Consider the following 26,326-nt stretch of genomic DNA (forward strand, 5'->3'; position numbering starts at 1 on the left):
TACTCAGTCCTATTAAAGAATATATTCAAACAACCTGCAGCCAACACAGCGTGGAGCCAGATTTTTCCCTCCCTTTCCATTACTGATATATGGGAAAATGTATACATGCACTGGATGAAGCCAGCCATTGCTAACACAAATTTTCTGTTGATGCACAGAAGAGTGTTGGTGTCTGTCGTCCTCCACCGAATTAATTGTGATATACATTCAAGAATGTGTGCGGTGTGTGAATGGGAGGATGAAGACTTTGATCATCTTATGCTGCATTGTAGGGTAGCACGGGTTTTTAGAGATTGGGTGAGGACAGTTCTAACTGAGAACTGTAAGGTGATTGGGTTGGAAGGAGTGAAATGGAGCTGGGTGTGGTGTTTTGGGGTTGAGAAAAAGGAAAAAGGCATAAACGTGGATATGGTGAATTTGGTATTGAGTGTGGCACGTCATGTTTTATATATTGCAAGAAACCATGCACTTTTTGGGGGTAAAATAATAAGTAGAACGGCACTGTGTAAGAATTTGGTTAAATGCTATTTGAAAATCTTTTATGAAGCAGATAAGGATGGTTTTGAAAGAAGGTGGGGGGCGAAGAATGATCTATGTGGTGTAGATAGAGAAGGGCGGATGGTGGTGGATTTTGGTTAATGGTAGGTTGGGATAAAATGGGTAGGGGTTTACTCCTGTTTGGGTCTTTTTGTGTTTAATATGTGTGTATATTTTGAGAAGTTTTTTCATAATTTTGTTCTGTTTTGAAATGAGAAATGAATATACAAATGTAAAATATGTGTTATTTTCTGATTTTAAGCACCTTTGTATCTGTCTTCACCAAAATGTAAAAGAGTATTTTTGATAATAGAAAGAGAAAAAAAAAAAAAACCTCTCTAAGCGCCCGATCTCGTCTGATCTCGGCAGCCAAATACAGCCGGGCCTGGTTAGTACTTGGTAGGAAGACCGCCTAGGGAATACCAGGTGCTGTAACCTTTTTTGCTTGGGTTTATGGGCAGCACAAGCTGGTGTTACTGCCTATTTATTCATAGAAATTGTTCTATATTTTCATCAATCTTTGTTCTTTCATTGCTGTTTTGCTACTTTATTGGTTTGTCAATCATCGTGCTTCATTACTAGTAGACCAGTACAGTTATAGTACTTTGTACTTTGCCACATTTATCTTCTTCTTAGCAAGTGTCATGCATTCTGCTTCTCCGGCGTTTTTAAGAGCTGTTGATGATGTCAAATGCAGCTTACGGCCACACCGCTCTCTAAGCGCCCGATCTCGTCCGATCTCGGAAGCCAAAAAGAGCCGGGCCTGGTTGGTACTTGGTAGGAAGACCGCCTGGGAATACCAGGTGCTGTAAGCTTTTTTGCTTGGGTTTACAAGCAGCACAAGCTGGTGTTACTGCCTATTTATTCATAGAAATTGTACTATATTTTCATCAAGCTTTGTTCTTTCATTGCTGTTTTGCTGCTTTATTGGTTTGTCAACCTTCGTGCTTCTTTACTACTAGACCAGTACCGTTTTAGTACTTTGCCACATTTATCTTCTTCTTAGCAAGTTTCATGCATTCTGCTTCTCCAGCGTTTTTAAGAGCTGTTGATGATGTCAAATGCAGCTTACGGCCACACCGCTCTCTAAGCGCCCGATCTCGTCCGATCTCGGCAGCCAAAGAGAGCCAGGCCTGGTTAGTACTTGGTAGGAAGACCGCCTGGGAATACCAGGTGCTGTAAGCTTTTTTACTTGGGTTTACGGGCAGCACAAGCTGGTGTTACTGCCTATTTATTCATAGAAATTGTTCTATGTTTTCTTTAAATTTTGTTCTTTCATTGCTGTTTTGCTACTTTATTGGTTTGTCAACCATCGTGCTTCATTACTAGTAGACCATGTTAAATAAATTGTATATTTTGTAAATAGTATTAAATCTGTAGGGGTGAACTGCCATTTTCTTTTGATTGTTTTCTCTTGTTTTCACATTAGGGAGTTAGGGTTAGCGACTGTCTTTTGGTTTGTTTATTTCTATCAGGCTAGCTAGCACTTTCTGTGGGAAATGGCTTATTTTGTTTATTATGTTGGCCTTGGTTCGCCCTGAGTTGTAGTGTCATGTTTTGTTTGACACTTTCTTTCGTTTAAAATAAATATCATTCTGTTGGAACATCTCGATCCTGGATTTTGGTTTGGGGATCGGAGAGGGAACATGCTAATTTATCTTTGTATGTTGCACCCTGACCCCCTAGACAGGGGCGTAACAGACCAGTACAGTTATAGTACTTTGTACTTTGCCACATTTATCTTCTTCTTCGCAAGTGTCATGCATTCTTCTTCTCCAGCGTTTTTAAGAGCTGTCGATGATGTCAAATGCAGCTTACGGCCACACTGCTCTCGAAGCGCCCGATCTCGGCCGATCTCGGCAGCCAAATAGAGCCGGGCCTGGTTAGTACTTGTTAGGAAGACCGCCTGGGAATACCAGGTGCTGTAAGCTTTTTTGCTTGGGTTTACGGGCAGCACAAGCTGGTGTTACTGCCTTTTTATTCATAGAAATTGTTCTATATTTTCATCAAATTTTGTTCTTTCATTGCTGTTTTGCTACTTTATTGGTTTGTCAACCATCATGCTTCATTACTAGTAGACCATGTTACAGTCCTGGCCATATGTGTTGTTTTTATTTTGTTGTTCTCATAGGTGCCCTGCCTGATTGGCCGGATCGGGGGGCAGTACAGGAAGCTGATTGGTCCATCCTACACTTCCTGGAGTTTTAAAAGTAGGGTTCCCAACAGCTAGCGAGGCTCTTTCTGGCAGCAGCACCTGTTTGCTGTTCTTGGTTTCCAAACCTTATTTAGCATTTTTGAATTGTTAGGTTTTGTGCCGTGGTTTTGTTTATAAATTGTATATTTTGTAAATAGTATTAAATCTGTAGGGGTGAACTGCCATTTTCTTTTGATTGTTTTCTCTTGTTTTCACATTAGGGAGTTAGGGTTAGCGACTGTCTTTTGGTTTGTTTATTTCTATCAGGCTAGCTAGCACTTTCTGTGGGAAATGGCTTATTTTGTTTATTATGTTGGCCTTGGTTCGCCCTGAGTTGTAGTGTCATGTTTTGTTTGACACTTTCTTTCGTTTAAAATAAATATCATTCTGTTGGAACATCTCGATCCTGGATTTTGGTTTGGGGATCGGAGAGGGAACATGCTAATTTATCTTTGTATGTTGCACCCTGACCCCCTAGACAGGGGCGTAACAGACCAGTACAGTTATAGTACTTTGTACTTTGCCACATTTATCTTCTTCTTAGCAAGTGTCATGCATTCTGCTTCTCCAGCGTTTTTAAGAGCTGTTGATGATGTCAAATGCAGCTTACGGCCACACTGCTCTCGAAGCGCCCGATCTCGTCCGATCTCGGCAGCCAAATACAGCCGGGTCTGGTTAGTACTTGGTAGGAACACCGCCTGGGAATACCAGGTGCTGTAAGCTTTTTTGCTTGGGTTTACGGGCAGCACAAGCTGGTGTTACTGCCTATTTATTCATAGAAATTGTTCTATATTTTCATCAAATTTTTTTCTTTCATTGCTGTTTTGCTACTTTATTGGTTTGTCAACCATCGTGCTTCTTTAATACTAGACCAGTACCGTTTTAGTACTTTGCCACATTTATCTTCTTCTTAGCGAGTGTCATGCATTCTGCTTCTCCAGCGTTTTTAGGAGCTGTTGATGATATCAAATGCAGCTTACGGCCACACTTCTCTCGAAGCACCCGATCTCGTCCGATCTCGGCAACCAAATAGGGCCGGGCCTGGTTAGTACTTGGTAGGAAGACCGCCTGGGAATACCAGGTGCTGTAAGCTTTTTTGCTTGGGTTTACGGGCAGCACAAGCTGGTGTTACTGCCTATTTATTCATAGAAATTGTTCTATATTTTCATCAAATTTTGTTCTTTCATTGCTGTTTTGCTACTTTATTGGTTTGTCAACCATCGTGCTTCATTACTAGTAGACCATGTTACGGTCCTGGCCATATGTGTTGTTTTTATTTTCTTGTTCTTATAGGTGCCCTGCCTGATTGGCCGGATCGGGGGGCAGTACAGGAAGCTGATTGGTCCATCCTACACTTCCTGGAGTTTTAAAAGTACGGTTCCCAACAGCTAGCGAGGCTCTTTCTGGCAGCAGGACCTGTTTGCTGTTCTTGGTTTCCAAACCTTATTTAGCATTTTTGAATTGTTAGGTTTTGTGCCGTGGTTTTATTTATAAATTGTATATTTTGTAAATAGTATTAAATCTGTAGGGGTGAACTGCCATTTTCTTTGGACTGTTTTCACATTAGGGAGTTAGGGTTAGCGACTGTCTTTTGGTTTGTTTATTTCTATCAGGCTAGCTAGCACTTTCTGTGGGAAATGGCTTATTTTGTTTATTATGTTGGCCTTGGTTCGCCCTGAGTTGTAGTGTCATGTTTTGTTTGACACTTTCTTTCGTTTAAAATAAATATCATTCTGTTGGAACATCTCGATCCTGGATTTTGGTTTGGGGATCGGAGAGGGAACATGCTAATTTATCTTTGTATGTTGCACCCTGACCCCCTAGACAGGGGCGTAACAGACCAGTACAGTTATAGTACTTTGTACTTTGCCACATTTATCTTTTTCTTAGCAAGTGTCATGCATTCTGCTTCTCCAGCGTTTTTAAGAGCTGTTGATGATGTCAAATGCAGCTTACGGCCACACCGCTCTCTAAGCGCCCGATCTCGTCCGATCTCGGCAGCCAAATAGAGCCGGGTCTGGTTAGTACTTGGTAGGAACACCGCCTGGGAATACCAGGTGCTGTAAGCTTTTTTGCTTGGGTTTACGGGCAGCACAAGCTGGTGTTACTGCCTATTTATTCATAGAAATTGTTCTATATTTTCATCAAATTTTGTTCTTTCATTGCTGTTTTGCTACTTTATGGGTTTGTCAACCATCGTGCTTCATTACTAGTAGACCATGTTACGGTCCTGGCCATACGTGTTGTTTTTATTTTGTTGTTCTTATGGGTGCCCTGCCTGATTGGCCGGATTGGGGGGCAGTGCAGGAAGCTGATTGGTCCATCCTACACTTCCTGGAGTTTTAAAAGTACGGTTCCCAACAGCTAGCGAGGCTCTTTCTGGCAGCAGAACCTATTTGCTGTTCTTGGTTTCCAAACCTTATTTAGCATTTTTGAATTGTTAGGTTTTGTGCCGTGGTTTTGTTTATAAATTGTATATTTTGTAAATGGTATTAAATCTGTAGGGGTGAACTGCCATTTTCTTTGGACTGTTTTCACATTAGGGAGTTAGGGTTAGCGACTGTCTTTTGGTTTGTTTATTACTATCAGGCTAGCTAGCACTTTCTGTGGGAAATGGCTTATTTTGTTTATTATGTTGGCCTTGGTTCGCCCTGAGTTGTAGTGTCATGTTTTGTTTGACACTTTCTTTCGTTTAAAATAAATATCATTCTGTTGCAACATCTCGATCCTGGATTTTGGTTTGGGGATCGGAGAGGGAACATGCTAGTTTATCTTTGTATGTTGCACCCTGACCCCCTAGACAGGGGCGTAACAGACCAGTACAGTTATAGTACTTTGTACTTTGCCACATTTATCTTCTTCTTAGCAAGTGTCATGCATTCTGCTTCTCCAGCGTTTTTAAGAGCTGTTGATGATGTCAAATGCAGCTTACGGCCACACCGCTCTCTAAGCGGCCGATCTCGTCCGATCTCGGCAGCCAAATAGAGCCGGGCCTGGTTAGTACTTGGTAGGAAGATCGCCTGGGAATACCAGGTGCTGTAAGCTTTTTTGCTTGGGTTTACAGGCAGCACAAGCTGGTGTTACTGCCTATTTATTCATAGAAATTGTTCTATATTTTCATCAAATTTTGTTCTTTCATTGCTGTTTTGCTACTTTATTGGTTTGTCAACCATCGTGCTTCATTACTAGTAGACCATGTTACGGTCCTGGCCATATGTGTTGTTTTTATTCTGTTGTCCTTATAGGTGCCCTGCCTGATTGGCCGGATTGGGGGGCAGTACAGGAAGCTGATTGGTCCGTCCTACACTTCCTGGAGTTTTAAAAGTACGGTTCCCAACAGCTAGCGAGGCTCTTTCTGGCATCAGCACCTGTTTGCTGTTCTTGGTTTCCAAACCTTATTTAGCATTTTTGAATTGTTAGGTTTTGTGCCGTGGTTTTGTTTATAAATTGTATATTTTGTAAATAGTATTAAATCTGTAGGGGTGAACTGCCATTTTCTTTCGTTTAAAATAAATATAATTCTGTTGGGGCCTGGTTAGTACTTGGTAGGAAGACCGCCTGGGAATACCAGGTGCTGTAAGCTTTTTTGCTTGGGTTTACGGGCAGCACAAGCTGGTGTTGCTGCTTACTTATTTATAGAAATTGTTCTATATTTTCATCAATCTTTGGTCTTTCATTGCTGTTTTGCTCCTTTTTTGGTTTGTCAAACATCGTGCTTCATTACTAGTAGACCAGTACAGTTATAGTACTTTGTACTTTGCCACATTTATGTTGTTTTTAGCAAGTGTCATGCATTCTGCTTCTCCAGCGTTTTCAAGAGCTGTTGATGATATCAAATGCAGCCTACGGCCACACCGTTCTCGAAGCGCCCGATTGGAGGAGGACAGGGGTATGGTGTTTCTGAGTCATGGTGCTGCAGGAAGAGACACGTATGTGAGCTGCTTCCCGTTTGACGTGCATTTTTCGTTTTTTTATCTGTTTTTTGCCTATCCAGTGTAGTGCGTTTGACATTGCATTAATTATTTTTATTAAACCCCCCGGTGGAGTTTCTCCTTTCAGGGGCGCCTTTATATTTCGTGGTTTTTCTAGTTTTTGAACTGTTTTGTTTTTTTTTACGCGTGCTTTCTGATAAACCGCTCATAATGGAGAACGGCAGAGGCATACGAGAAGAAGAAGCCTGTTTAACAGTGGCTGGAAAGCGTGGAGGAAGACTAATGGATACGGAGAATATTGGCGTCTATGTGGAAAGCGCATTGAGAAGGAATAAGCTGGAGCTGGCGGAGGAGACGAGGAAGTCAAGCGCTGGGCATGTTCCCAGCCGGATAATTTCCCTGAATAAGGGAGTAAGGCAGATGGAGAAAAGAACGGAGATAGCAAAGGAGCGGCCTGGACGGAGAATTGAGAATGACTGTTTGGCTGCAGATGAGAGACAACAGGGAGAACGGGTAAGCACGCGATCGGAGCTGGGTGGAGCGAGTGGGACACGGAAAGATACGCAGTATGATAGCGACTTGACTGTGTTGGCTGAGGTGGTAGGGGAAGAGAAAGTTAAGACAATGGAACTGCTGAGAGCAATACGTGATGTATGTGGAGGCATTGTTGCATTGCGTGAGACAGGGCCAAATAAATATGAGCTGACGGTCAAAAGCGAAGCTGGAAAGAAAAGACTTTTAGATGGATTTAAAGTGGGTAGAGCAGTGGTGATGGTGAAAACTTTAGTTATTGATGAATTGGTGGTGTCATTTTTGAATTTGCCTGCTGTGATGCCCACAGCCTCGGACACACCCTAAATTTGTTTGGTAATGTTTTCACTTACCTTTTTCCTTAAGTTTGGTTTCTTGTTATTAAGTTTAAGTTGTATTAATTGAATTTCTCTTTTTCTTGAGTTATCATTTTGCTGGTACGGGCGTGTTGGCCATCCAGATAAAAGATTGGATTGAGGCCTTTGTCAACTTTAAATACTTCCTACTGGGCCTGGATTGTACCAAGTACCCCGTTTGACGCGGGGAGGGGAAAATATGGGGAATATGTTTCCTTAGACGTTATAGGTTATTAAATGTTGTTTGGTTCATTATTTTGTTATTGCTTTTTCATATTTGAGTAATGGGATGATGTTGGTAAACTGTTTGTCTAGAGTTTGTTTATAATTTGTCCAGTTATAGTTATGTCTACCCCTTGTGTGTCATATTGGTTTGGCCAGCCAGTATATATGTTGCCCCTTGTGTGTCACTCAGGTTAGGTCTGTTTTGTCTCTGTTGTGATTAGAACTTATGTTGTAATTTCAGTTTGATAGTTTAAGTTCAGCTATTTTTTGTTGACCTCTTTTAGGGCCCACATTTTGTTAATAAATTGAAATTTCTTTGTATATGTTGCATTTGGGTAAATAAAACCCATTTTCTTTGTGACTTTACTCCTGTGTCTACCTGCTTGGTCCCTGACATTTGGTGGCAGTGGTGGTTATCATTCAGTAGAGGACACAGGAGTTTTTTTTTCTTTTCCCCTCAATTTTTCCCCTTTTGTTAATTATTTGGAATGAAGCCTCGAAAAGGAGGACAGACAGATGGAAGAGGTGTCCAAAATCAGCAGGCTGGTTTAGAGGAACCAATTAATGACATGGAAGAGGAAACTTCTGGAGGGGCTAAGACTGAGGGTGAAGGTAAAGAGCCTAACATTTCGGATCTGTATGCAATCCTTCAGACCCTCATGGGGCAGCAAGAAGCATGTGAGGCTCAAAATAAAGTGGAAGCTGCAAGGCAGGAACAACGCTATAAAACACTACAACATCAGTTCCAATTGTTGCAGCTTGAGGTGCAGGTCAGCACAACACCTGTCCCTGACACTCCTCCAGCAGAACCTGGTCCATCAGATTCTGATTTATCCAATCTAAACAATAAGTTGCATTCTAAAATAACTCCCTCTTTGGAAGTGAATACTCTGCCACAATTTCCACCGGGTCAGTCCTAGTTGCAATAGGTACCCAGATTACAAAAGCTTTCAGATGATGATGATGATATTGAATATTTTCTTGTTATATTTGAGCGTATTGCTGCAGCATGTCGTTGGGCTAAAGCTGACTGGGTTTTCCATCTGATACCCCTGCTGACTGGTAAGGCTAGAGGTGCTTATGTACACATGGATCTGGACGATGCACAGGATTATGACCATGTAAAATCAGCTATTCTAACAAAGTATTATATAAATATTAAAACCTATAGACAAAGTTTTCGCTCAATGGAGGTGAATCTGGATGAAAGCCCAAGAGAGCTGTATGCAAGGCTTAAGGAACTGTATGTGAAGTGGATCCAGCCAAAAAGTAAAACCACACAAGAAATAGGTGAATTAATCATTCTTGAACAATACTTGAGAATGGTGTCTCCTGAGTTACAGGTATGGCTTAAAGAACATAGCCCAGAAACAGCGGCTGAGGCAGCTGCATTAGCTGATGTGTTTGTGGCTGCTCGTAAGAAAAATCAGCCCTGGAGTTACACCGCCTGGAAAACAACAAAGGACAGTCGAAAGTCGACAGCCCCTCAGACCCATCAGAGACAAGTCACCAGTGTGGGTAAGTCTCCCACAAGGGAGACTGAGCCAGCAAAGTTATTTTCAAAACCTTATGGCAAACTGCCAGTCTGTTATCTCTGTGGGCAAGAGGGCCATACTAAACCAGTCTGTCCAAAAAATCCTGTTAAGCTAACTCAGATGTGCTTGGTACCTCGATATACTGTTGAACCTAGAACTGAGGGTAGTCAAAAAATGAGATTGACAACAGTTGAAGTTAATGGACAGCTGTTGAGGGTTTAATTGATACTGGCAGTGATCAGACTTTGGTGCATAGTAAAATGTTACCACCTAACATGGTATGTGTTAAAGAGACAGTTCACATTTGTTGTGTGCATGGCGACGAAAAACCTTATCCTACAGCAGATGTGTATTTAAAGGTGCATGGACAGGTCTACCTTCTGAATGTCGGAGTTGTAAAGAATTTACCATTTTCAGTGGTATTCGGTCGTGATCTGCCAGTACTCTTGGATTTTTTATACTTAACCCAAAAATGCTGTGTGGCTATGACTAGAGCTCAATCTAAGAAGTCAGATCAGCTGCTAGAAACACTTAGTGCCTTGCCCTTCTTTGATGCTGACCTGGAGGCGGCACCCGGGAAGTCTCGGAAGTCACGCAGAGAGAGGAGGCAGGAAAAGTTCCAACGTACAGTTGTTAAACCAGCAATTGATCCTGTGCCTGAGGTACAGGTAGACTTTAAGGTTCCTACCAACATTACTAGCTTGCAACAAAATGATCCAGCTTTGAGCCCACTATTGCAGAAGGCAAAAGAGAGGAAGAAAGGTACTGTGGCTGACTGCAATCTAGAAGAAGAATTCTATTTACATAATGGTGTGCTTTATGGTCAGCAGGGAGCAGCCAGCCAGCTAGTTGTCCCCCAGGCTGCTCGGGAGGGTGTTCTTACTCTGGGTCATTCTGTCCCCTGGGCTGGCAACTTGGGAAAGCACAAAACCACAGCACGTATTAAACGACAATTTAATTGGCCTGGTATGCATACTGATGTTGCTCAATTTTTTAAGAGTTGCCCTCAGTGCCAGAGGACTTCATCCAACACCCCCTCCAGAGCTCCTCTCCAGCCTCTTCCAATCATCTCTACCTCTTTTGAACGCTTGGGCATGGACATTGTTGGTTCAGTGGAGAATACCAGGTGCTGTAAGCTTTTTTGCTTGGGTTTACGGGCAGCACAAGCTGGTGTTACTGCCTATTTATTCATAGAAATTGTTCTATATTTTCATGAATGTTTGGTCTTTCATTGCTGTTTTGCTACTTTATTGGTTTGTCAAACATCGTGTTTCATTGCTAGTAGACCAGTACAGTTATAGTACTTTGCCACATTTATCTTCTTCTTAGCAAGTGTCATGTATTCTGCTTCTCCAGCATTTTTAATCGTGCTTCATTACTAGTAGACCAGTACAGTTATAGTATTTTGCCACATTTATCTTCTTCATAGCAAGTGTCATGCATTCTGCTTCTCCAGCGTTTTTAAGAGCTGTTGATGATATCAAATGCAGCTTACGGCCACACCGCTCTCGAAGCGCCCGATCTCGTCCGATCTCGGTAGCTAAATAGAGCCGGGCCTGGTTAGTACTTGGTAGGAAGACCGCCTGGGAATACTAGGTGCTGTAAGCTTTTTTGCTTGGGTTTACGGGCAGCACAAGCTGGTGTTTCTGCTTACTTATTTATAGAAATTGTTCTACATTTTTATCAATCTTTGGTCTTTCATTGCTACTTTATTGGTTTGTCAACTGTCGTGGCAAAAACGGTAAGGCAAGTTAGGAGGCAAAAAGGCAACTTACAAGTAAATGACAACGGTGAATTTAATCAGCAAAATAGAGAAACATGCAGAGCAGAACAGAGCTACATTCTATAGTGGGCCAATCTGATTGAACAAGATGTGTAGGTTGTTCAGCCTTTTATACATACAACTTAACAGCTGGGTTCACACAAAGAACAAAGGGATGAGTCAATGCAAATCAACCTTCATACAATGCGGTCAGGAGTCTTGATTAGCAAGTTCATGTCACTTTGTTCTTTTGTTTCAATTGTCTTTTAAGTCCTTGGGATTGATGATTTATGCTGGTTCCCGTGGGCTCCCTTCTGGGAAGCAAATGTTCAGGTGTAGGTAGTTTTATAGTTGATATCTAACTAACACACTTCTTTGTGTGGCCAGAGACCGGATGTCTTGCTGGGGAGCAAAAGGTGAAGAGGCCCTGGTGTAAGCAGGTTTGATACTGGGTCTGCCAAAAGTCTGAAACGTTGAAACAGTGTTACCTAGATTATGAAATTTCCCTCACAAAAGTTAGTCGCTGCTGATCCTGGTAGTTCTCTGGGGGAAACACACTGGGCTGGGGATGGGGTTGTTTACCCAGGGGCCTGGAAGGCAGAAGCTCGCTGCGGCTGGTCCTGGTACCCCTGGGTGCCCCACTCTTCCCTTAAAATCAGTAGTATGGGCACAGGGAATACCCCATTATTCCCTTGGGAGACCTGGGAAGGCCGCAGCTTGCTGCGGCTGGTCCTGGTCCTCCTTGGGGGTGCCCAGGAATGGGGTGGGTGAACATTGAGGTTGAGCCGGGAAGGCAGCAGCTCGCTGCGGCTGGTCCTGGAGCTCCCTGGATGTTTACTCCACCTACATTTCACTGAAAGAAGAAGAGCAGGAGGAGGAAGAAGAGACCCATCTTCTCGACCTTGCCTAGGCAGATTGGAGTAACCTAACGGTGCCAACAACCACTCGCAAACCTGAACAAGGAGCAAGAGTGCGGCCCTCCACTTGGACAGTACACGGAATGAAACAATCTACAACTTCAGCAACCTTAAACCAGGTCAGATCTCCTGTCCAACAGCAGATATTAAATTACACACCATCTCAACTGGACAAAATTAATCGTCTAAATGCTCCTCGTTAAAAACTGCTAAACCTACTGCTAAACCTAACTACAATAACTAGAAGCAAACCTTCAATTTGATAATATTGAATTAGAATTGAATAACTTCAAAATGAGGCCTAAAGCTAAAATGTCAGAGGTCAAAGGTCAAATAATAGATGAATAAAATAGTTACTTGATCTAAACTAACAACTAATTGGCTATGAGACACACCCTGGGACTTGATCAACCCCAGCGGGGCTTCTCTCGGGTGAGGGCGTCTAGTGGTAATGGCTGAAACACCCGATGATCCTGAGGTACACTACTGATGATGTGTCTTCCAAACTAGACTCCCTCCTAAAATGGCTGCCTACTCTAAACTACATTAGCCCCAACCAGTGTATTTTCCTAACCCTAACCAGTCGAAACTAATGCCTAACCCTAACCAGACTCTGGAACTATTGCTCCAACTAGCTCTGATGCCGCTAACCCTAATTGTTCCCTAACCCTAACCAGTCGAATCCAATACCTAACCCTAAAGACTCTGAAACTGTTGCCTAAACTCCAACTAGCCCTGATGTCGCTGACCCTAATCATCCCCTAACCCTAACCACTCCGTCTTCATGCCTAATCCCAAACAGTTGGAACCCACTCAGCGCTGTCAGAAACACTCTTCTTGAAAAGGCGGACAATCCTCTTCCCATCCAAACGTGGGCATCCAAACGTCTACCAGCTCAACAAACAGCTGTCTCAGGACCTCCTGGGGGATGTGTTTAATGTTAATGTCAGCACAAGTTAATGTAGTCAACTCAAAGTCTATTTGACTCCAAAACAGCACGGCTGTCTCAGGGCCTCCTGGGGGCTGTGTTTAATGTTAATTTCAACACAAGCTAATGTAGTTTTCTCCAAAAGAGCACAGCTGTCTCAGGGCCTCCTGGGGGCTGTGTTTAATGTTAATTACAACACAAGCTAATGTAGTTGACTCCAAAACAGCACAGCTGTTTTTGACTCCCTAACGGCACAGCTGTCTCAGGGCCTCCTGGGGGCTGTGTTTAATTTTAATTACAACACAAGCTAATGTAGTTGACTCCAAAACAGCACAGTTTTCTCAGGGCCTCCTGGGGACTGTTGATAAACTTAACCACTGCAATTAGGAAATCGTCTTTCTTGCGACAAAAGTCTATCAGTCTGCAAAAGTCTTTCTCCACACAGCTGTCTCAGGGCCTCCTGGGGGCTGTGTTTAATGTTAATTACAACACAAGCTAATGTAGTTGACTCCAAAACGGCACAGCTGTCTCAGGGCCTCCTGGGGGGTGTTGTTAAACTTAACCACTGCAATTAAGAAATAGTCTTTACCGCAACAAAAGTTTATCAGTCTGCAAAAATCTTTCTCCATACAGCTTTCTCAGGGCCTCCTAGGGGCTGTGTTTAATGTTACTTTCAACACAAGCTAATGTAGTTTTCTCCAAAACAGCACAGCTGTCTCAGGGCCTCCTGAGGGCTGTGTTTAATGCGATAAAAGTCTATCAGTCTGCAATAGTCTTTGTCCACACAGCTGTCTCAGGGCCTCCTGGGGGCTGTGTTTAATTTTAATTACAACACAATCTAATGTAGTTGACTCCAAAACAGCACAGTTGTCTCAGGGCCTCCTGGGTGCTGTGTTTAATGTTAATTACAACACAAGCTAATGTAGTTGACTCCAAAACAGCACAGCTGTTTTTGACTCCATAACGGCAAAGCTGTCTCAGGGCCTCCTGGGGGCTGTGTTTAATGTTAATTCCAACACAAGCTAATGTAGTTGACTCCAAAACAGCACAGCTGTCTCAGGGCCTCCTGGGGGCTGTTGTTAAACTTAACCACTGCAATTAAGAAATAGTCTTTACCGCAACAAAAGTTTATCAGTCTGCAAAAATCTTTCTCCATACAGCTGTCTCAGGGCCTCCTGGGGGCTGTGTTTAATGTTAATTACAACACAAGCTAATGTAGTTGACTCCAAAACAGCACAGTTGTCTCAGGGTCTCCTGGGGGCTGTGTTTAATTTTAATTACAACACAAGCTAATGTAGTTGACTCCAAAACAGCACAGTTGTCTCAGGGCCTCCTGGGGGCTGTTGTTAAACTTAACCACTGCAATTAGGAAATAGTCTTTACCGCGACAAAAGTTTATTACTCTGCAAAAATCTTTCTCCATACAGCTGTCTCAGGGCCTCCTGGGGGCTGTGTTTAATGTTAATTATAACACAAGCTAATGTAGTTGACTCCAAAACAGCACAGCTGTTTTTGACTCCATAACGGCACAGCTGTCTCAGGGGCTCCTGGGGGCTGTGTTTAATTTTAATTACAACACAAGCTAATGTAGTTGACTCCAAAACAGCACAGCTGTCTCAGGGCCTCCTGGAAATATTATTGCAACAGCTTTTATTTAGCCAGAAATCAAGAGTGGAAGTTTTTTAGGCCGAATGAGCAAATATGCTTGTTTCTGCCAATTGCAGCAAAATACTGAAGGGAAAGTGGGTTTGCCTTCATATTTGACCCAGAACAACTCAGTTCAGCATGAAAATATCATTGCAACAGCTTTTATTTAGCCAGAAATCAAGAGTGTAAGTTTTTATGCGCTTAAAAGCATTTTCAGGCCAAATAAGCTGATTTCTGCCAATTGTAGCAAAATACTGAAAGGATAGTGGGTTTGCCTTCATATTTGACCCAGAACAACTCAGTTCAGCATGGAAATATCATTGCAACAGCTTTAATTTAGCCAGAAATCAAAGTGTAAATTTATATGCGCTTACAAGCATTTTCTGGCCGAATGACCAAATATGCTTGTTTCTGCCAATTGCAGCAAAATACTGAAGGGAAAGTGGGTTTGCCTTCATATTTGACCCAGAACAACTCAGTTCAGCATAGAAATATCATTGCAACAGCTTTTATTTAGCCAGAAATCAAGAGTGGAAGATTTTTATGCGCTTAAAATCATTTTTAGGCCAAATAAGCTGATTTCTGCCAATTGCAGCAAAATACTGAAGGGAAAGTGGGTTTGCCTTCATATTTGACCCAGAACAACTCAATTCAGCATGGAAATATCATTGCAACAGCTTTTATTTAGCCAGAAATCAAGAGTGGAAGTTTTTTAGGCTGAATGAGCAAATATGCTTGTTTCTGCCAAATGCAGCAAAATACCGAAAGGAAAGTGGGTTTGCCTTCATATTTGTCCCAGAACAACTCAGTTCAGCATGGAAATGTAATTGCAACAGCTTTTATTTAGCCAGAAATCAAGAGTGGAATATTTTTATGCGCTTAAAAGCATTTTCAGGCCAAAAGAGCTGATTTCTGCCAATTGCAGCAAAATACTGAAGGGAAAGTGGGTTTGCCTTCATATTTGACCCAGAACAACTCAATTCAGCATGGAAATATCATTGCAACAGCTTTTATTTAGCCAGAAATCAGGAGTGGAAGTTTTTCTGGCCGAATGATCAAATATGCTTGTTTCTGCCAATTGCAGCAAAATACTGAAAGGAAAATGGGTTTGCCTTCATATTTGACCCAGAACAACTCAGTTCAGCATGGAAATATCATTGCAACAGCTTTTATTTAGCCAGAAATCAAGAGTGGAAGTTTTTTAGGCCGAATGAGCAAATATGCTTGTTTCTGCCAATTGCAGCAAAATTCTGAAGGGAAAATGGGTTTGCCTTCATATTTGACCCAGAACAACTCAGATCAGCATGAAAATATCATTGCAACAGCTTTTATTTAGCCAGAAATCAAGAGTGTAAGTTTTTATGCGCTTAAAAGCATTTTCAGGCCGAATGAACAAATATGCTCGTTTCTGCCAATTGTAGCAAAATACTGAAAGGAAAGTGGGTTTGCCTTCATATTTCACCCAGAACAACTCAATTCAGCATGGAAATGTCATTGCAACAGCTTTTTTTTAGCCAGAAATCAAGAGTGGAAGATTTTTAAGCGCTTAGAAGCATTTTCAGGCCAAATAAGCTGATTTCTGCCAATTGTAGCAAAATACTGAAGGGAAAGTGGGTTTGCCTTCATATTTGACCCAGAACAACTCAATTCAGCATGGAAATATCATTGCAACAGCTTTTATTTAGCCAGAAATCAAGAGTGGAAGTCTTTTAGGCCGAATGAGCAAATATCCTTGTTTCTGCCAATTGCAGCAAAATACTGAAGGGAAATTGGGTTTGCCTTCATATTTGACCCAGAACAACTCAGTTCAGCATTTAAATGTCATTGCAACAGCTTTTATTTAGCCAGAAATCAAGAGTGGAAGTTTTTATGCGCTTAAAAGCATTTTCAGGCCGAATGAGCTGATTTCTGCCAATTGTAGCAAAATACTGAAAGGAAAGTGGGTTTGCCTTCATATTTGACCCAGAACAACTCAGTTCAGCATGGAAATATCATTGCAACAGCTTTAATTTAGCCAGAAATCAAGAGTGTAAATTTTAATGCGCTTACAAGCATTTTCTGGCCGAATGAGCAAATATGCTTGTTTCTGCCAAATGCAGCAAAATACCGAAAGGAAAGTGGGTTTTCCTTCATATTTTTCCCAGAACAACTCAGTTCAGCATGGAAATGTAATTGCAACAGCTTTTATTTAGCCAGAAATCAAGAGTGGAATTTTTTTATGCGCTTAAAAGCATTTTCAGGCCAAAAGAGCTGATTTCTGCCAATTGCAGCAAAATACTGAAGGGAAAGTGGGTTTGCCTTCATATTTGACCCAGAACAACTCAATTCAGCATGGAAATATAATTGCAACAGCTTTTATTTAGCCAGAAATCAAGAGTGGAAGTCTTTTAGGCCGAATGAGCAAATATCCTTGTTTCTGCCAATTGCAGCAAAATACTGAAGGGAAATTGGGTTTGCCTTCATATTTGACCCAGAACAACTCAGTTCAGCATTTAAATGTCATTGCAACAGCTTTTATTTAGCCAGAAATCAAGAGTGGAAGTTTTTATGCGCTTAAAAGCATTTTCAGGCCGAATGAGCTGATTTCTGCCAATTGTAGCAAAATACTGAAAGGAAAGTGGGTTTGCCTTCATATTTGACCCAGAACAACTCAGTTCAGCATGGAAATATCATTGCAACAGCTTTAATTTAGCCAGAAATCAAGAGTGTAAATTTTAATGCGCTTACAAGCATTTTCTGGCCGAATGAGCAAATATGCTTGTTTCTGCCAAATGCAGCAAAATACCGAAAGGAAAGTGGGTTTTCCTTCATATTTTTCCCAGAACAACTCAGTTCAGCATGGAAATGTAATTGCAACAGCTTTTATTTAGCCAGAAATCAAGAGTGGAATTTTTTTATGCGCTTAAAAGCATTTTCAGGCCAAAAGAGCTGATTTCTGCCAATTGCAGCAAAATACTGAAGGGAAAGTGGGTTTGCCTTCATATTTGACCCAGAACAACTCAATTCAGCATGGAAATATAATTGCAACAGCTTTTATTTAGCCAGAAATCAAGAGTGGAAGTTTTTCTGGCCGAATGAGCAAATATGCTTGTTTCTGCCAATTGCAGCAAAATACTGAAGGGAAAGTGGGTTTGCCTTCATATTTGACCCAGAACAACTCAGTTCAGCATGGAAATATTATTGCAACAGCTTTTATTTAGCCAGAAATCAAGAGTGGAAGTTTTTATGCGCTTAAAAGCATTTTTAGGCCGAATGAGCTGATTTCAGCCAATTGTAGCAAAATACTGAAAGGAAAGTGGGTTTGCCTTCATATTTGACCCAGAACAACTCAGTTCAGCATTTAAATGTCATTGCAACAGCTTTTATTTAGCCAAAAATCAAGAGTGTAAGTTTTTATGCGCTTAATAGCATTTTCAGGCCGAATGTGCTGATTTCTGCCAATTGTAGCAAAATACTGAAAGGAAAGTGGGTTTGCCTTCATATTTGACCCAGAACAACTCAGTTCAGCATGGAAATGTAATTGCAACAGCTTTTATTTAGCCAGAAATCAAGAGTGTAAGTTTTTATGCTCTTAAAAGCAATTTCAGGACAAATAAGCTGATTTCTGCCAATTGCAGCAAAATACTGAAGGGAAAGTGGGTTTGCCTTCATATTTGACCCAGAACAACTCAATTCAGCATGGAAATATCATTGCAACAGCTTTTATTTAACCAGAAATCAAGAGTGGAAGTCTTTTAGGCCGAATGAGCAAATATCCTTGTTTCTGCCAATTGCAGCAAAATACTGAAGGGAAATTGGGTTTGCCTTCATATTTGACCCAGAACAACTCAGTTCAGCATGGAAATATCATTGCAACAGCTTTAATTTAGCCAGAAATCAAGAGTGTAAATTTTAATGCGCTTACAAGCATTTTCTGGCCGAATGAGCAAATATGCTTGTTTCTGCCAAATGCAGCAAAATACCGAAAGGAAAGTGGGTTTTCCTTCATATTTTTCCCAGAACAACTCAGTTCAGCATGGAAATGTAATTGCAACAGCTTTTATTTAGCCAGAAATCAAGAGTGGAATATTTTTATGCGCTTAAAAGCATTTTCAGGCCAAAAGAGCTGATTTCTGCCAATTGCAGCAAAATACTGAAGGGAAAGTGGGTTTGCCTTCATATTTGACCCAGAACAACTCAATTCAGCATGGAAATATAATTGCAACAGCTTTTATTTAGCCAGAAATCAAGAGTGGAAGTTTTTCTGGCCGAATGAGCAAATATGCTTGTTTCTGCCAATTGCAGCAAAATACTGAAGGGAAAGTGGGTTTGCCTTCATATTTGACCCAGAACAACTCAGTCCAGCATGGAAATATCATTGCAACAGCTTTTTTTTAGCCAGAAATCAAGAGTGGAAGATTTTTAAGCGCTTAAAAGCATTTTCAGGCCAAATAAGCTGATTTCTGCCAATTGTAGCAAAATATTGAAAGGAAAGTGGGTTTGCCTTCATATTTGTCCCAGAACAACTCAGTTCAGCATGGAAATGTAATTGCAACAGCTTTTATTTAGCCTGAAATCAAGAGTGGAATATTTTTATGTGCTTAAAAGCATTTTCAGGCCAAATAAGCTGATTTCTGCCAATTGCAGCAAAATACTGAAGGTAAAGTGGGTTTGCCTTCATATTTGACCCAGAACAACTCAGTTCAGCATGGAAATATCATTGCAACAGCTTTTATTTAGCCAGAAATCAAGAGTGGAAGTTTTTCTGGCCGAATGAGCAAATATGCTTGTTTCTGCCAATTGCAGCAAAATACTGAAGGGAAAGTGGGTTTGCCTTCATATTTGACCCAGAACAACTCAGTTCAGCATGGAAATATTATTGCAACAGCTTTTATTTAGCCAGAAATCAAGAGTGGAAGTTTTTATGCGCTTAAAAGCATTTTTAGGCCGAATGAGCTGATTTCTGCCAATTGCAGCAAAATACTGAAAGGAAAGTGGGTTTGCCTTCATATTTGACCCAGAACAACTCAGTTCAGCATGGAAATGTAATTGCAACAGCTTTTATTTAGCCAGAAATCAAGAGTGTAAGTTTTTATGCGCTTAATAGCATTTTCAGGCCGAATGTGCTGATTTCTGCCAATTGTAGCAAAATACTGAAAGGAAAGTGGGTTTGCCTTCATATTTGACCCAGAACAACTCAGTTCAGCATGGAAATGTAATTGCAACAGCTTTTATTTAGCCAGAAATCAAGAGTGTAAGTTTTTATGCTCTTAAAAGCAATTTCAGGACAAATAAGCTGATTTCTGCCAATTGCAGCAAAATACTGAAGGGAAAGTGGGTTTGCCTTCATATTTGACCCAGAACAACTCAGTTCAGCATGGAAATATTATTGCAACAGCTTTTATTTAGCCAGAAATGAAGAATGGAAGCTTTTTAGGCCGAATGAGCAAATATGCTTATTTCTGCCAAATGCAGCAAAATACCGAAAGGAAAGTGGGTTTGCCTTCATATTTGACCCAGAACAACTCAATTCAGCATGGAAATATAATTGCAACAGCTTTTATTTAGCCAGGAATCAAGAGTGGAAGTTTTTCTGGCCGAATGAGCAAATATGCTTGTTTCTGCCAATTGCAGCAAAATACTGAAGGGAAAGTGGGTTTGCCTTCATATTTGACCCAGAACAACTCAGTTCAGCATGGAAATATTATTGCAACAGCTTTTATTTAGCCAGAAATGAAGAATGGAAGTTTTTTAGGCCGAATGAGCAAATATGCTTATTTCTGCCAAATGCAGCAAAATACCGAAAGGAAAGTGGGTTTGCCTTCATATTTGTCCCAGAACAACTCAGTTCAGCATGGAAATGTAATTGCAACAGCTTTTATTTAGCCAGAAATCAAGAGTGTAAGTTTCTATGTGCTTAAAAGCATTTTCAGGCCAAATGAGCTGATTTCTGCCAATTGCAGCAAAATACTGAAGGGAAAGTGGGTTTGCCTTCATATTTGACCCAGAACAACTCAGATCAGCATGAAAATATCATTGCAACAGCTTTTATTTAGCCAGAAATCAAGAGTGTAAGTTTTTATGCGCTTAAAAGCATTTTCAGGCCGAATGAACAAATATGCTCGTTTCTGCCAATTGTCGCAAAATACTGAAGGGAAAGTGGGTTTGCCTTCATATTTGACCCAGAACAACTCAGTTCAGCATGAAAATATCATTGCAACAGCTTTTATTTAGCCAGAAATCAAGAGTGTAAGTTTTTATGCGCTTAAAAGCATTTTCAGGCCGAATGAGCTGATTTCTGCCAATTGTAGCAAAATACTGAAAGGAAAGTGGGTTTGCCTTCATATTTCACCCAGAACAACTCAATTCAGCATGGAAATGTCATTGCAACAGGTTTTTTTTAGCCAGAAATCAAGAGTGGAAGATTTTTAAGCGCTTAAAAGCATTTTCAGGCCAAATAAGCTGATTTCTGCCAATTGTAGCAAAATACTGAAGGGAAAGTGGGTTTGCCTTCATATTTGACCCAGAACAACTCAATTCAGCATGGAAATATCATTGCAACAGCTTTTATTTAGCCAGAAATCAAGAGTGGAAGTCTTTTAGGCCGAATGAGCAAATATCCTTGTTTCTGCCAATTGCAGCAAAATACTGAAGGGAAATTGGGTTTGCCTTCATATTTGACCCAGAACAACTCAGTTCAGCATTTAAATGTCATTGCAACAGCTTTTATTTAGCCAGAAATCAAGAGTGGAAGTTTTTATGCGCTTAAAAGCATTTTCAGGCCGAATGAGCTGATTTCTGCCAATTGTAGCAAAATACTGAAAGGAAAGTGGGTTTGCCTTCATATTTGACCCAGAACAACTCAGTTCAGCATGGAAATATCATTGCAACAGCTTTAATTTAGCCAGAAATCAAGAGTGTAAATTTTAATGCGCTTACAAGCATTTTCTGGCCGAATGAGCAAATATGCTTGTTTCTGCCAAATGCAGCAAAATACCGAAAGGAAAGTGGGTTTTCCTTCATATTTTTCCCAGAACAACTCAGTTCAGCATGGAAATGTAATTGCAACAGCTTTTATTTAGCCAGAAATCAAGAGTGGAATATTTTTATGCGCTTAAAAGCATTTTCAGGCCAAAAGAGCTGATTTCTGCCAATTGCAGCAAAATACTGAAGGGAAAGTGGGTTTGCCTTCATATTTGACCCAGAACAACTCAATTCAGCATGGAAATATAATTGCAACAGCTTTTATTTAGCCAGAAATCAAGAGTGGAAGTTTTTCTGGCCGAATGAGCAAATATGCTTGTTTCTGCCAAATGCAGCAAAATACCGAAACGAAAGTGGGTGTGCCTTCATATTTGACCCAGAACAACTCAATTCAGCATGGAAATTTCATTGCAATAGCTTTTATTTAGCCAGAAATCAAGAGTCGAATATTTTTATGCACTTAAAAGCATTTTCAGGCCAAATGAGCTGATTTCTGCCAATTGCAGCAAAATACTGAAGGGAAAGTGGGTTTGCCTTCATATTTGACCCAGAACAACTCAGTTCAGCATTTAAATATCATTGCAACAGCTTTTATTTAGCCAGAAATCAAGAGTGTAAGTTTTTATGCGCTTACAAGCATTTTCTGGCCGAATGAGCAAATATGCTTGTTTCTGCCAATTTCAGCAAAATACTGAAGGGAAAGTGGGTTTGTCTTCATATTTGACCCAGAACAACTCAGTTCAGCATGGAAATTTTATTGCAACAGCTTTTATTTAGCCAGAAATCAAGATTTTAAGTTTTTATGCGCTTAAAAGCATTTTCAGGCCGAATGAGCTGATTTCTACCAATTGTTGCAAAATACTGAAATGAAAGTGGGTTTGCCTTCATATTTGACCCAGAACCACTCAGTTCAGCATGAAAATATCATTGCAACAGCTTTTATTTAGCCAGAAATCAAGATTTTAAGTTTTTATGCGCTTAAAAGCATTTTCACGCCGAATGAGCTGATTTCTGCCAAATGCAGCAAAATACCGAAACGAAAGTGGGTTTGCCTTCATATTTGACCCAGAACAACTCAGTTCAGCATGAAAATATCATTGCAACAGCTTTTATTTAGCCAGAAATCAAGAGTGGAAGATTTTTAAGCACTTAAAAGCATTTTCAGGCCAAATAAGCTGATTTCTGCCAATTGTAGCAAAATACTGAAAGGAAAGTGGGTTTGCCTTCATATTTGACCCAGAACAACTCAGTTCAGCATGGAAATATCATTGCAACAGCTTTTATTTAGCCAGAAATCAAGAGTGTAAGTTTTTACGCGCTTAAAAGCATTTTCAGGCCGAATGAGCTGATTTCTGCCAATTGTAGCAAAATACTGAAAGGAAAGTGGGTTTGCCTTCATATTTGACCCAGAACAACTCAGTTCAGCATGGAAATATCATTGCAACAGCTTTAATTTAGCCAGAAATCAAGAGTGTAAATTTTAATGCGCTTACAAGCATTTTCTGGCCGAATGAGCAAATATGCTTGTTTCTGCCAAATGCAGCAAAATACCGAAAGGAAAGTGGGGTTGCCTTCATATTTTTCCCAGAACAACTCAGTTCAGCATGGAAATGTAATTGCAACAGCTTTTATTTAGCCAGAAATCAAGAGTGGAATATTTTTATGCGCTTAAAAGCATTTTAAGGCCAAAAGAGCTGACTTCTGCCAATTGTCACAAAATACTGAAGGGAAAGTGGGTTTGCCTTCATATTTGACCCAGAACAACTCAGTTCAGCATGAAAATATCATTGCAACAGCTTTTATTTAGCCAGAAATCAAGAGTGGAAGTTTTTTAGGCCGAATGAGCAAATATGCTTGTTTCTGCCAATTGCAGCAAAATACTGAAGGGAAAATGGGTTTGCCTTCATATTTGACCCAGAACAACTCAGTTCAGCATGAAAATATCATTGCAACAGCTTTTATTTAGCCAGAAATCAAGAGTGTAAGTTTTTATGCGCTTAAAAGCATTTTCAGGCCGAATGAACAAATATGCTCGTTTCTGCCAATTGTCGCAAAATACTGAAGGGAAAGTGGGTTTGCCTTCATATTTGACCCAGAACAACTCAATTCAGCATGGAAATGTCATTGCAACAGCTTTTTTTTAGCCAGAAATCAAGAGTATAAATTTATATGCGCTTACAAGCATTTTCTGGCCGAATGAGCAAATATGCTTGTTTCTGCCAATTGCAGCAAAATACTGAAGGGAAGGTGGGTTTGCCTTCATATTTGACCCAGAACAACTCAATTCAGCATGGAAATATCATTGCAACAGCTTTTATTTAGCCAGAAATCAAGAGTGGAAGTCTTTTAGGCCGAATGAGCAAATATGCTTGTTTCTGCCAATTGCAGCAAAATACTGAAGGGAAAGTGGGTTTGCCTTCATATTTGACCCAGAACAACTCAGTTCAGCATTTAAATGTCATTGCAACAGCTTTTATTTAGCCAGAAATCAAGAGTGTAAGTTTTTATGCGCTTAAAAGCATTTTCACGCCGAATGAGCTGATTTCTTCCAAATGTAGCAAAATACTGAAGGGAAAGTGGGTTTGCCTTCATATTTGACCCAGAACAACTCAGTTCAGCATGGAAATATCATTGCAACAGCTTTAATTTAGCCAGAAATCAAGAGTGTAAATTTTAATGCGCTTACAAGCATTTTCTGGCCGAATGAGCAAATATGCTTGTTTCTGCCAAATGCAGCAAAATACCGAAAGGAAAGTGGGGTTGCCTTCATATTTTTCCCAGAACAACTCAGTTCAGCATGGAAATGTAATTGCAACAGCTTTTATTTAGCCAGAAATCAAGAGTGGAATATTTTTATGCGCTTAAAAGCATTTTCAGGCCAAAAGAGCTGATTTCTGCCAATTGCAGCAAAATACTGAAGGGAAAGTGGGTTTGCCTTCATATTTGACCCAGAACAACTCAATTCAGCATGGAAATATAATTGCAACAGCTTTTATTTAGCCAGAAATCAAGAGTGGAAGTTTTTCTGGCCGAATGAGCAAATATGCTTGTTTCTGCCAATTGCAGCAAAATACTGAAAGGAAAGTGGGTTTGCCTTCATATTTCACCCAGAACAACTCAATTCAGCATGGAAATGTAATTGCAACAGCTTTTATTTAGCCAGAAATCAAGAGTGGAATATTTTTATGCGCCTAAAAGCATTTTCAGGCCAAATAAGCTGATTTCTACCAATTGCAGCAAAATACTGAAGGGAAAGTGGGTTTGCCTTCATATTTGACCCAGAACAACTCAATTCAGCATGGAAATATAATTGCAACAGCTTTTATTTAGCCAGAAATCAAGAGTGGAAGTTTTTCTGGCTGAATGAGCAAATATGCTTGTTTCTGCCAATTGCAGCAAAATACTGAAGGGAAAGTGGGTTTGCCTTCATATTTGACCCAGAACAACTCAGTTCAGCATGGAAATATCATTGCAACAGCTTTTTTTTAGCCAGAAATCAAGAGTGGAAGATTTTTAAGCGCTTAAAAGCATTTTCAGGCCAAATAAGCTGATTTCTGCCAATTGCAGCAAAATACTGAAGGGAAAGTGGGTTTGCCTTCATATTTGACCCAGAACAACTCAATTCAGCATGGAAATATCATTGCAACAGCTTTTATTTAGCCAGAAATCAAGAGTGGAAGTTTTGATGCGCTTAAAAGCATTTTTAGGCCGAATGAACAAATATGCTTGTTTCTGCCAATTGCAGCAAAATACTGAAAGGAAAGTGGGTTTGCCTTCATATTTCACCCAGAACAACTCAATTCAGCATGGAAATGTCATTGCAACAGCTTTTTTTCAGCCAGAAATCAAGAGTGGAAGATTTTTAAGCGCTTAAAAGCATTTTCAGGCCAAATAAGCTGATTTCTGCCAATTGTAGCAAAATACTGAAAGGAAAGTGGGTTTGCCTTCATATTTGACCCAGAACAACTCAGTTCAGCATGGAAATATCATTGCAACAGCTTTAATTTAGCCAGAAATCAAGAGTATAAATTTATATGCTCTTACAAGCATTTTCTGGCCGAATGAGCAAATATGCTTGTTTCTGCCAATTGCAGCAAAATACTGAAGGGAAGGTGGGTTTGCCTTCATATTTGACCCAGAACAACTCAATTCAGCATGGAAATATCATTGTAACAGCTTTTATTTAGCCAGAAATCAAGAGTGGAAGTCTTTTAGGCCGAATGAGCAAATATGCTTGTTTCTGCCAATTGCAGCAAAATACTGAAGGGAAAGTGGGTTTGCCTTCATATTTGACCCAGAACAACTCAGTTCAGCATTTAAATGTCATTGCAACAGCTTTTATTTAGCCAGAAATCAAGAGTGTAAGTTTTTATGCGCTTAAAAGCATTTTCAGGCCGAATGAGCTGATTTCTGCCAATTGTAGCAAAATACTGAAGGGAAAGTGGGTTTGCCTTCATATTTGACCCAGAACAACTCAGTTCAGCATGGAAATATCATTGCAACAGCTTTAATTTAGCCAGAAATCAAGAGTGTAAATTTTAATGCGCTTACAAGCATTTTCTGGCCGAATGAGCAAATATGCTTGTTTCTGCCAAATGCAGCAAAATACTGAAGGGAAAGTGGGTTTGCCTTCATATTTGACCCAGAACAACTCAATTCAGCATGGAAATATAATTGCAACAGCTTTTATTTAGCCAGGAATCAAGAGTGGAAGTTTTTCTGGCCGAATGAGCAAATATGCTTGTTTCTGCCAATTGCAGCAAAATACTGAAGGGAAAGTGGGTTTGCCTTCATATTGA

The 26,326-nt window shown here is 40.4% G+C and overlaps 8 pseudogenes; all 8 read left to right on the forward strand.

Moving 5' to 3' along the window:
* Window positions 1–1,233: 1,233 nt before the first annotated feature.
* Window positions 1,234–1,352, forward strand: LOC137110010 (5S ribosomal RNA; annotated as a pseudogene).
* A 251-nt stretch (window positions 1,353–1,603) lies between these two features.
* Window positions 1,604–1,722, forward strand: LOC137110011 (5S ribosomal RNA; annotated as a pseudogene).
* A 627-nt stretch (window positions 1,723–2,349) lies between these two features.
* LOC137110007 (5S ribosomal RNA) lies at window positions 2,350–2,468 on the forward strand (annotated as a pseudogene).
* An 867-nt stretch (window positions 2,469–3,335) lies between these two features.
* Window positions 3,336–3,454, forward strand: LOC137110008 (5S ribosomal RNA; annotated as a pseudogene).
* A 251-nt stretch (window positions 3,455–3,705) lies between these two features.
* LOC137110003 (5S ribosomal RNA) lies at window positions 3,706–3,824 on the forward strand (annotated as a pseudogene).
* An 857-nt stretch (window positions 3,825–4,681) lies between these two features.
* LOC137110013 (5S ribosomal RNA) lies at window positions 4,682–4,800 on the forward strand (annotated as a pseudogene).
* An 857-nt stretch (window positions 4,801–5,657) lies between these two features.
* LOC137110006 (5S ribosomal RNA) lies at window positions 5,658–5,776 on the forward strand (annotated as a pseudogene).
* A 5,023-nt stretch (window positions 5,777–10,799) lies between these two features.
* LOC137110002 (5S ribosomal RNA) lies at window positions 10,800–10,918 on the forward strand (annotated as a pseudogene).
* Window positions 10,919–26,326: the final 15,408 nt, after the last annotated feature.

The sequence above is a fragment of the Channa argus genome, unplaced genomic scaffold (genome assembly GCF_033026475.1).
Source record: "Channa argus isolate prfri unplaced genomic scaffold, Channa argus male v1.0 Contig005, whole genome shotgun sequence".
Taxonomy (NCBI): Eukaryota; Metazoa; Chordata; class Actinopteri; order Anabantiformes; family Channidae; genus Channa; species Channa argus.